General features: G+C 46.6%; 1 pseudogene; it reads right to left on the bottom strand.

Moving 5' to 3' along the window:
* Positions 1-2188: 2188 nt before the first annotated feature.
* LOC105883136 (structure-specific endonuclease subunit MUS81 pseudogene) lies at positions 2189-4827 on the bottom strand (annotated as a pseudogene).
* Between the last annotated feature and the right edge of the window lie 4210 nt (positions 4828-9037).

Raw genomic sequence — 9037 nt, 5'->3', positions numbered from 1 at the left:
TATTGGGGTGGGGTTCCAACAGCTTTTAGATTTTCTTTATTTTCACAAGCCAAAAGCTCTTTAGATTTTCTCATCAGAGTACAAGACTTTCCATTATTCCCAGTCATCCAACAAAAAGTAATTTGCTTAAATATGCACACATATCCCCTACACACACGCACACACTCTCCCAAGGACAAATATTCATTTTTAGAGACTTGATTTTAGGATCTCATATTGGAGAAGATGAGTCATCTCTTAAACACAAAGAATCTGCACAGAGCAGAGCCCACAATCCTGCAAACTGCCAGGGGCCCTGTGGTCACCTAAGGCTCTCAGACCACACTCAGAAGCTGGCGGTCTGAGGAAACAGAGCCATCGCTACACAGTTTAAGCAACAGAACAGGCCCTGCCTATACAAAGATCCAGATAAAGCTTTGAAATTACTGCTTATATCTGTCGACGGAAAAAAGTCAAACTCTGTAAAATAATTTTAAAGAGATTTATTCTGAGCCAAATTTGAGGACCATGACCCGGAGCCACTGCCAAGAGGCCTTGGGCAAGTGGGCTCGCTGTGGCTGGGTTACAGTTCAGTTTTATACATTTTCAGGGAGACGGGGGTTACAGGCAAAGTCACAAATCAATACATGAGAGGCATACATTGGTTTGGCCCAAAAAGGTGGGACATCTCGAAGGGGGGGGGGCTTACAGGTTATAGGTGGGCTTAAAGATTCTTTGGCTGGCAATTGGCTGAGAGAGTTAGACTTTATCTAGAAGACCAGAAAGGATATGCTCACTTTAAGATAAGGGTTTGAGCACTCTGGGAGGTCCAGACCCGAGGACATTTTAAATTTACAATAGGCATCTGCTAGGATGCTTGAGTTAAGACAGGGGCTTCTTATCTTTCAGGTGATGTTAATGCCATACCAGAATCAGGTCAGGAAGTAAACCACTGCTTCGTTTGGTTAACAAAAGCCGCTTAGTGGGAGTTTACCATTTGTCAGCCTGACCCAGCTGGCCTCCTTAGGAAGGAGTTTTTAGCAAAAAAATTAGAGTTCAGTCCTCATATCATTCCAGGCTCAGAAACCACCCCAGGTACTTGAATGGACCGGGGATTTAACGTGGGAGTTTGGTAACAGCTGTTGAAAGAGCTGGAGACGCAGGTTCAAGGCCTTCTGCAAGGATGCCATGCCGAGAAAACCAGCGGCACCAGCAGAGAGGATCCTGCCACCGCAGGGGCCCTGAGATCCCGGCGGGAAACTACGCGCGCCGCCGCAGAGAGCGGGTCAATCAATGATGGCTTACGCGTGGAATGGAACAGTGCTTACCGACAAACCACAAAACACTGGCAAACAGGACCAGGAAGCAGCTAGGCCCGCAGGTCCGCAAGCCGGACCACGGAGGACGCGGGCCGGGCGCGTGGTCCCCGGGCGTGCGCGGGGCGGCGCGGGGACGCAGGGACGCCCGGGGCCGGGCCCTGGCACACTGCACGGCCCGGGCGCCGCGTTTCGCCGCAGGGACGTGGAGCGGGCGGGCGCAGGCCGGTCTCCGCGAGGCCGGGCGCCACGCGAGCGCCTGCGTGGAGCCGCCCGTCTGCAGCTGGGAGCGCTCCCAGGCCGGTCCCTCGGAAGGCGCCTCGAGGGGTGCGGCCCCAGAACAAAGAGGCGTGAGAGAGCTTTCTCGGGTGCTGGTGTAAGGTGAAATACAAATCTAAAAAAAAGAAAGCTTGAATTTTCCCTGATGCAAGAAGCAAAAGAGACACCCACCATCCTTAGGTTTATTTTAGAGAATTTGTCATTGTAAATTCTTTCTCTCTCCCTTTGGGTTGTATGCAAATCTTTTTAATAACTAAATAAGCTTCCTTTGAGTTTTACAACTCAAGGGTGCTTTTCTCAAGGACTCCAGAGCCATCTCTTTAAAGTGTAAACATCAAAGAAGATAACACTCCATGCCCTAAATTCCATGGGAGGGTAGGTGCCCAACTTCAAGAGGCACCTGGCTCCAAGGTTGTTTTTGTTTTTGTTTGTTTTTGGATAAAAGCAATTAGGAAACACAGGTGGCTACCCCAATTACCAGGTGAATGTCAGACGAACTGTGTGTGACAAATGGTGTTGTCAAGTCCTCTTACTCAGGGACTAGCTATCATCTCACACAGAGCAAGTGTGTGTGTGTGTGTGTGTGTGTGTGTGTGTGTGTGTGTGTGTGTGTGTTTTATCAAAGGAAGTTTTATTTCATCAGGGACTATCTGATTACATAAAATAGATTCAAAGTTGTGATGACCCACTGATTCCACCTCCCTGTCCAGGGAACCCCAGGTCCTCAGGAGCTTGGTTTAAAAACCACTGGACCAGATGGTTTCCCTAGCTCCTGTGTATTTTATAAGGCTCCTGGGGCCTGGCATAGCCTCCACAACATGTAAGGTTGCAAACAGCTAGATTTTTATTATAGCCCAAAAGATCCTGGTTAAAGGTTGGCTAGCCTGAGGGGTCGGGGGACAGAGCGGTTGGGGGTCTGTCTTATGGCATAAGCTCAGGTCAGGGGGCTGCAGCTGCAGTAGGGCTGGGCCAAGGTCCTGCTCAGAGCGGGTCCCAGATTTCTCTGCAGCCGCCCACACTTGATGGTGCTCAGCAGTGTCTCCTGCTCCTTGGAGCTGGCACAGGCAACATAGGCGGCCAGAAAGCTGGCAGGCGTGCTGTATCGATCCACCAGGGCTGCTGCCTTCTCTCCACTTATTCCGCGCACCTGCATCAGCTGCCGGGCAAACACCTCTCGCACTGACTGGGCCTTGTTCTTGATGGCTCCTGCGTTGAAGTCACTGAAGGTGAGGAGTGAGCAGAGAGGGTTTGGGGAGGGCCCAGCCCCTGATTCAGGATCCCCTGGGATTCCCCGGGGCGGCTGCGTACAGTGTGTCCCTGGCAGAGTCTCTGCAGGCCCCGTGTCAAGAGGGCCAAGTAGGCAGCTGACTCCCTACTGTCTGCTGTGCGCTTCACAAAGAAGCCATCGATGCCCTGAGTGTTGGCGACAGCTTGCAGCAGCTTGCTCTCAGGAAGGCTGAGGTTGTGGACTGAGCCTTGCTCCTCCACCAGGTATATCCGGCGCTCCAGGCCACAGCGCTTTAGCCGGAACTTCTGCTCCCGGAACCGGCCATGAGTGATGCTGCTGCACAGGTCGTCCAGCCGCTTGCCCTCCATGATATGGTTCAGGACTAACTCCCCAGGTTTCGCTGGGTGTGCCTGGTTGTAGGAAAGGGTGAGGCTGCTTCTGTCTCTTTAGTGGATTCCCTGTGATGTACATAACATTATGGCTTAGTGTTTATTCAATAATAAAATTGGTTTCTTTCCCTTCTAATCTTGTCAAGAGGTTTTCTGGATTAGCAGGAGAGTTTGTTTTTAATTATATTTTCCCAATACTGGAAATGCTCTGTATCCTGATGTGGGTGGTAGTTAAATAAGCATAAACATAGGTAATAATTCTTTAAGCTTTGTGTACATTACTCTAGGTAAACTATACTTGAATTTAAAAAGAAAGAAAAAGAAAAGAAGATCCAGTTCAGCCACTGCCTTTTGCCTTCCCACAAGCTGAGAAATGGACATAGACATGGGGTGAGCCTTCACAGCGGCCTCGGTCGCCAGCCCCACGCGCTGCAACGACGGGGAGACCTGGAGACAGCGGGGCCTCCGCTAACGCTGGCCATCCAGACCTCGTGTCACTGCCTCATGTTGTCAGAACCCAATTTACATCCAGCAAGAGGTTTGAAAATGTGATTCTAGCTTTGCAATTATTATATTTCAGATAGAAGATGACATGACAAAGGTTGAGAAAACTAACCCAATTATCTTCTGCAGTGACCAGTGTACCTCAGGCCAAACCCTATTGTTAGGCAGAGTGTTGAGTCAGGTGAGTACTTTCAGCAAAATATTGGCGTAGGGACTGATAATGGGACATCACTCACTTTATTAGAGGAAAATGGTCCTGGCAGGAAATAAGAATTGCCAATGACCAAAAATTATGAAGAAAAACAAAAGTTTCACCTTCCCAGGGTAAGAATATGGATGAATGAGGGTAGAATGGGGGTTTGTTATCCTCAATTACAAGCTAACCTTCAGGGATCAAGGAATATAAAGATAGTTTGTTCCTCCAGTTATAAACTATAGCTAGTTTCCAACCAGACAAAAATGTATAAGCTTATTAAAATACAGAAGTTACCAAGGATTGGAGCTATCGAGACCAAGTCCCTTACCGCCCTGAAGGCATGGGGCATATTGATTAGTAGGAGAAAAGGCAAACATATTTATTTAACCTGTCTACATGAGAGCCTTCAGAATGAAGACCCAACATACAGGGAAAATTGTCCATTTTTATGCTTAGGTTCAATGAACTGTGGACAGCCATGCAGAAATGTGATTGGACAAAAAGAGTGTGATCTGATGCTAACAGACTGAATGGGGAAACCCAGCAAGGCCTATCTGTCCAGATTCTTCTTAGGGTGTCTGAGCAGCATCCTTCCTCCACGGTGTAGGGCAGGCCCCTCTCTGGAATGGGGGTCTTATGACTGACAGTCAAACAGGGTAGGTCAGATAATTTTTTACAGCCAGTTTTTACACAGAATAATTTTAGGCTTTATGGCTGGCTTTCAGAAAAGCAGATTCTGGCTTTTATGACCTGCCTTGGGGAAGAGGGATTCTAGTTTCTATGGCTAGTCTCAGGGAAGAATGGAACCAAGAGGCAGGAGGACAAGGGACCATTTTGCTTCTGAGGCCTTAATTTTGGCCTATTGTTTCTGAATCCAACAGAGCCAACCTTCCAGGTGTCCTTGGATACTTCAGGGAGCAGAACAATTGCCTGCATGCTTGGCTTGAACCCATCTTTCCAGCATTCGTCTGCAAAAATTGGGGCAGCGCACCTTGGGATGACAGATCACTGAGTCCCGTTTGTCCCGGAATTGGTGACTAAGGTGTACAGCTGAGGACAGAAAGATGCTCACTACCTCCTCTACCTCCAGAGTAAGATAGCCCCCTGAACCCCTGGACTGAAAAGAGACTTTCTCAACTGCATCCCTCCACCTGCCTCGCCAGAAGGCATAGTCATTCTGTGATTGTGCCCAGCACTGGTGGCAAGAGGCTTCTCTCTTCTTCTGTGGGCAGGAAGATGCTCTGCTTCTCTCGCACACTACCCTGTCCCAAAGCCAAGAGAGGAGGGAGGTGCTGGAAGAGTCATTTCTGGAGATTGTAGGTACCTAAAAGAAAATGGGCCCCTCTTTCCCTGGCTGATGCTTTCTGCAGGTGAGAAGTTCCCCAGAGGAGCCCAGGCCCATGAGAAGGGCCCACTGTGGGGTGTGCCCGAGAGCCCAAGGGGGTTACTTCTTCACTCGTCCAGATCTGTGAAGCTCCAGGGGCTGTGAAGAGGAATTAAGCTGCCCCAGTGTGGAGCACGGGTGCTGGAGGAGGGCAGGAGCCCTCGGCCCCTAGGCACAGGGCCAGAGAGGGCGAGCCCCACCTTGAGCAGTAACCTGGGTGAGGGTTGCTGGGCAGCTGGTGGGAGATGCTCTGTGATAAAGGACAAAGGTGGACACTGTCCCCACCCCCAGAAAGCACAGCTGCCATCTGCATGGAGAACAGCATCACAGAGGAGGGTAGGCCTGGGGGGGTGAGGCAGGGAACGAAGGAACAGATGGTGGCCGCATTCCCACTCCGGGTGAGGAAGGCTTGTGTCCAACATGAGTATGCCAGATTTCCTTTAGTTTTTTGGGGTTTTAAAAAATAAATTGTTGAAGGGAAACACACATGCAGAAAGAGCATAAGTTATAATATTACAGTTCAAAGAATCATCACAAAGTGAGCACTGCCCTAGAGTTAAAAAAACTGAATATCACAGAACCCCAGGGACCCTCAGACCCCTCCTGGCCATGAGCCCCTCTCCAAGGGAACCACTGTCCTGCCTTCTAATGACATGGTGAGTTTTGACTGTTATGGACTTTGAGTAACTGGAATCGTACAGTGTGTTCCCCTTTGACACTGGCTTCTTTCAATCGCCATTATTTTTTAAGATCCATCCATGATATGTGTAGAGTAGTTCATTTATTTTTATTTGTTTTTTATATATCATTGCATGGTGTATTAGTTTACCATGGCTGCTATAACAGTTTACTATCTTAGTAGCTTAAAACAACAGAGATTTATTCTCTCACAGTTCTGGAGGTCAAAAATGCAAAATCAGTGTCACTATGCCTTAGCCACGGTGTGGGCAGGGCCTCACTTCCCCTGAGGCTGTGAGGGAGAACCTTTAACTCTGCTAGCTCCCTGCCCCCGTTCCTTGTCTTGTGGACACATCACTCAGCCTCTGCTTCCTTGGCCATGTTGCCTCCTCTTCTTCTGTGTGTACTAAATATCCTCCTGTCTTCCCAGTAAGGACACATGTGATGACACCCAGAGTCCACCCACATAATCCAGGATAATGTCCCCATCTCAGGAGCTTTAGCTTAATCATAGCTGTAAAGACAGTTTTTCCTAGTCAGGTAACATTGACAGGTTCCAGAGATTAGGACTTGGTATCTTAGGGGGACCATTTTTCAGCTATATCATATATGCTTATAGTGTAATTTATATATCTATTTGAAAATTAATGGATATTTTGGTTGTTTTCAGTTTGGGGCTATACAAACAATCCTGCTACAAATATTCCTGTAGGTGTCTTTTGGCACATACATGTATTTTTGTTGTGTGTATATACCTAGTCACAAAACTGGGGATCATAGAGTATGTATAAATTTAACTGTAGTAGCTACTGCCAAATGGTTTGTGAAAGAAATTATACCGGCTTATTTGTTCCTTCTCCACTCCCACTGCTTCACTTGGCCAGCCTAAAAAAAAAAAGAAAAAAAAAGAAAAAAGAAATTATACCAGCTTACACTTCTACCCATAGTATATGAGAGTTTCCTATTACTCCACACTCTTGCCAACATTTGGTATTAAAATTCTTTTTAAATTTACCTTTCTGCTGAGTGTGCAGTAGAATCCCACTATGTGATTTTGATTTGTGCTTCTCTGAGGATCTAGAATGCTGAACAATTTTCATGTTTGTTAGGCACTTCAATATCCTTTGTTGTGAATTATCACTTCAGGACTCTCCTATTCTTTCCATTGTCTTATGTTTTTTTCTTTGTAGTAGGAGTTCTTTACATAGTCTAGAAAAGCCCTCTTTCAAGTTAAGGTGCTACAAATACCTTCTCCCAGCCTAGGGCTTCCCTTTACATCCTTATGTGATGTCTTTTGGTGATAGTCCCCATACAAATTATATTTTTATATACCAGCAACAAACAGAAAACAATATCATCAAAAATTCAAATGCCTGGGAATAAATCTAATAAAAGATATGCAAGACCTCTGTACAGAAAGCCATAAAGCAGTATTGAAAGAAAATTTTAAAAATCTAAATAAATATATGATTTGAAAACTTAGTATTATAAAAATGTCAGTTCTTTCCAGAATAATCTATAGAATCAAAATCATCCCAATCAGAATCCCAGAAGGTTGTGTTGGTATTTTGTTGTTGTTGTTGTTGTTTTATGAAACTGACAAGGAGATTTGGGACTGTATATGGACTTGCAAATAACCTACAATAGGCAAAACAATCTTGGAGGAGAAGAACTAAGCAATAGGAATTTTCTACCTAACTTCAAGACTAACTACATAATGACAGTTATAACAGTACTGGGGAAAGTCTGGACAAACGGACCAGAAGAAAGAACAAGCAGCGAACAGAAGCAGACTTCCATGTGCATGTCCACTTGACTCAGCACAGAGTGGGCAGTGCAGAACAATGAGTGAAGGCAACGGCACTGGATCAATGGAATATTCAGGCCGGGCGCGGTGGCTCACGCCTGTAATCCTAGCACTCTGGGAGGCCGAGGCGGGCGGATTGCTCAAGGTCAGGAGTTCAAAACCAGCCTGAGCGAGACCCCATCTCTACCATAAAAATAGAAAGAAATTAATTGGCCAACTAATATATATAATATAAAAAAAAATCAGCCGGGCATGGTGGCTCGTGCCTGTAGTCCCAGCTACTCGGGAGGCTGAGGCAGGAGGATCGCTTGAGCCCAGGAGTTTGAGGTTGCTGTGAGCTAGGCTGACGCCACGGCACTCACTCTAGCCTAGGCAAGAAAGCGAGACTCTGTCTCAAAAAAAAAAAAAAAAATGGAATATTCAACTGGAAAAGAATGAAAACTAGCCTTCTTCGTGCCATGCACACAAATAATTCCAGGTGGATTGTAGATATAAGTTTGAAAGGTAAAAGAATAAAGCTTTCAGATGATAGTATATGGAAACATCTGCCTAGCCTTGAGATGGGCAGTGACATCTCAGACAGACCCCAAAGAGCACCAACCACAATAGAACTGTTGTGGCCTGTTTACAGGATGGAGGATGAACACAGAACACAAAAAGACACACAGATACACAAAGACGGTTATAAGACTGCAGTGCAGAACGCACCAGTTGTTTTATTTTTATACCCCCAAAATCAAAGTTAGTTCCTTGTACGTGCCCACCCAGGCGTGGCAGCGATAGCCATAAATTCCGGAACACGTAGCCTAAGAACACAGATGTCTCCTGACTCAAGGTTTCCAGGCAGTTGCTTGAGGCACCAGGCATAGATCACAGAGATTAGCAAGGTTGGACAAGGCCGCCACTGGGAGCATTTTTCATATGCAGTTCCTCTTAGGCCGATCCCCTGCGGCTGTGCATGGTTTAGGTCACCCCTCCCTTGAGGGGTCTTACCCATCATTGACTAACCAGCCATCTAATGGGATTAAGCAGCAATCAAAAGAACAATGTGCTTATTGTGTGGCCTCCAGACCTCCAATTATCATGGGGCTGGGCAGCTCTTGCCTCAATGCAGAAACTCAGGTCTATTGTTATGCCTCTAGGCAGCAACTGTGTTTGTAACAAGGGCCTTGTCTAGAACACATTACTTTCAAACGCTCTGGGCAGAACACGTACATTACTCACTAAATTTAATTCTTAAACTAGGAAAATATATGTCAGTCCCCTATAAGAACTGT

Source organism: Microcebus murinus, chromosome 9, assembly GCF_040939455.1.
Source record: "Microcebus murinus isolate Inina chromosome 9, M.murinus_Inina_mat1.0, whole genome shotgun sequence".
Classification (NCBI taxonomy): domain Eukaryota; kingdom Metazoa; phylum Chordata; class Mammalia; order Primates; family Cheirogaleidae; genus Microcebus; species Microcebus murinus.
This window is presented reverse-complemented; position numbering and strand designations above follow the sequence as displayed.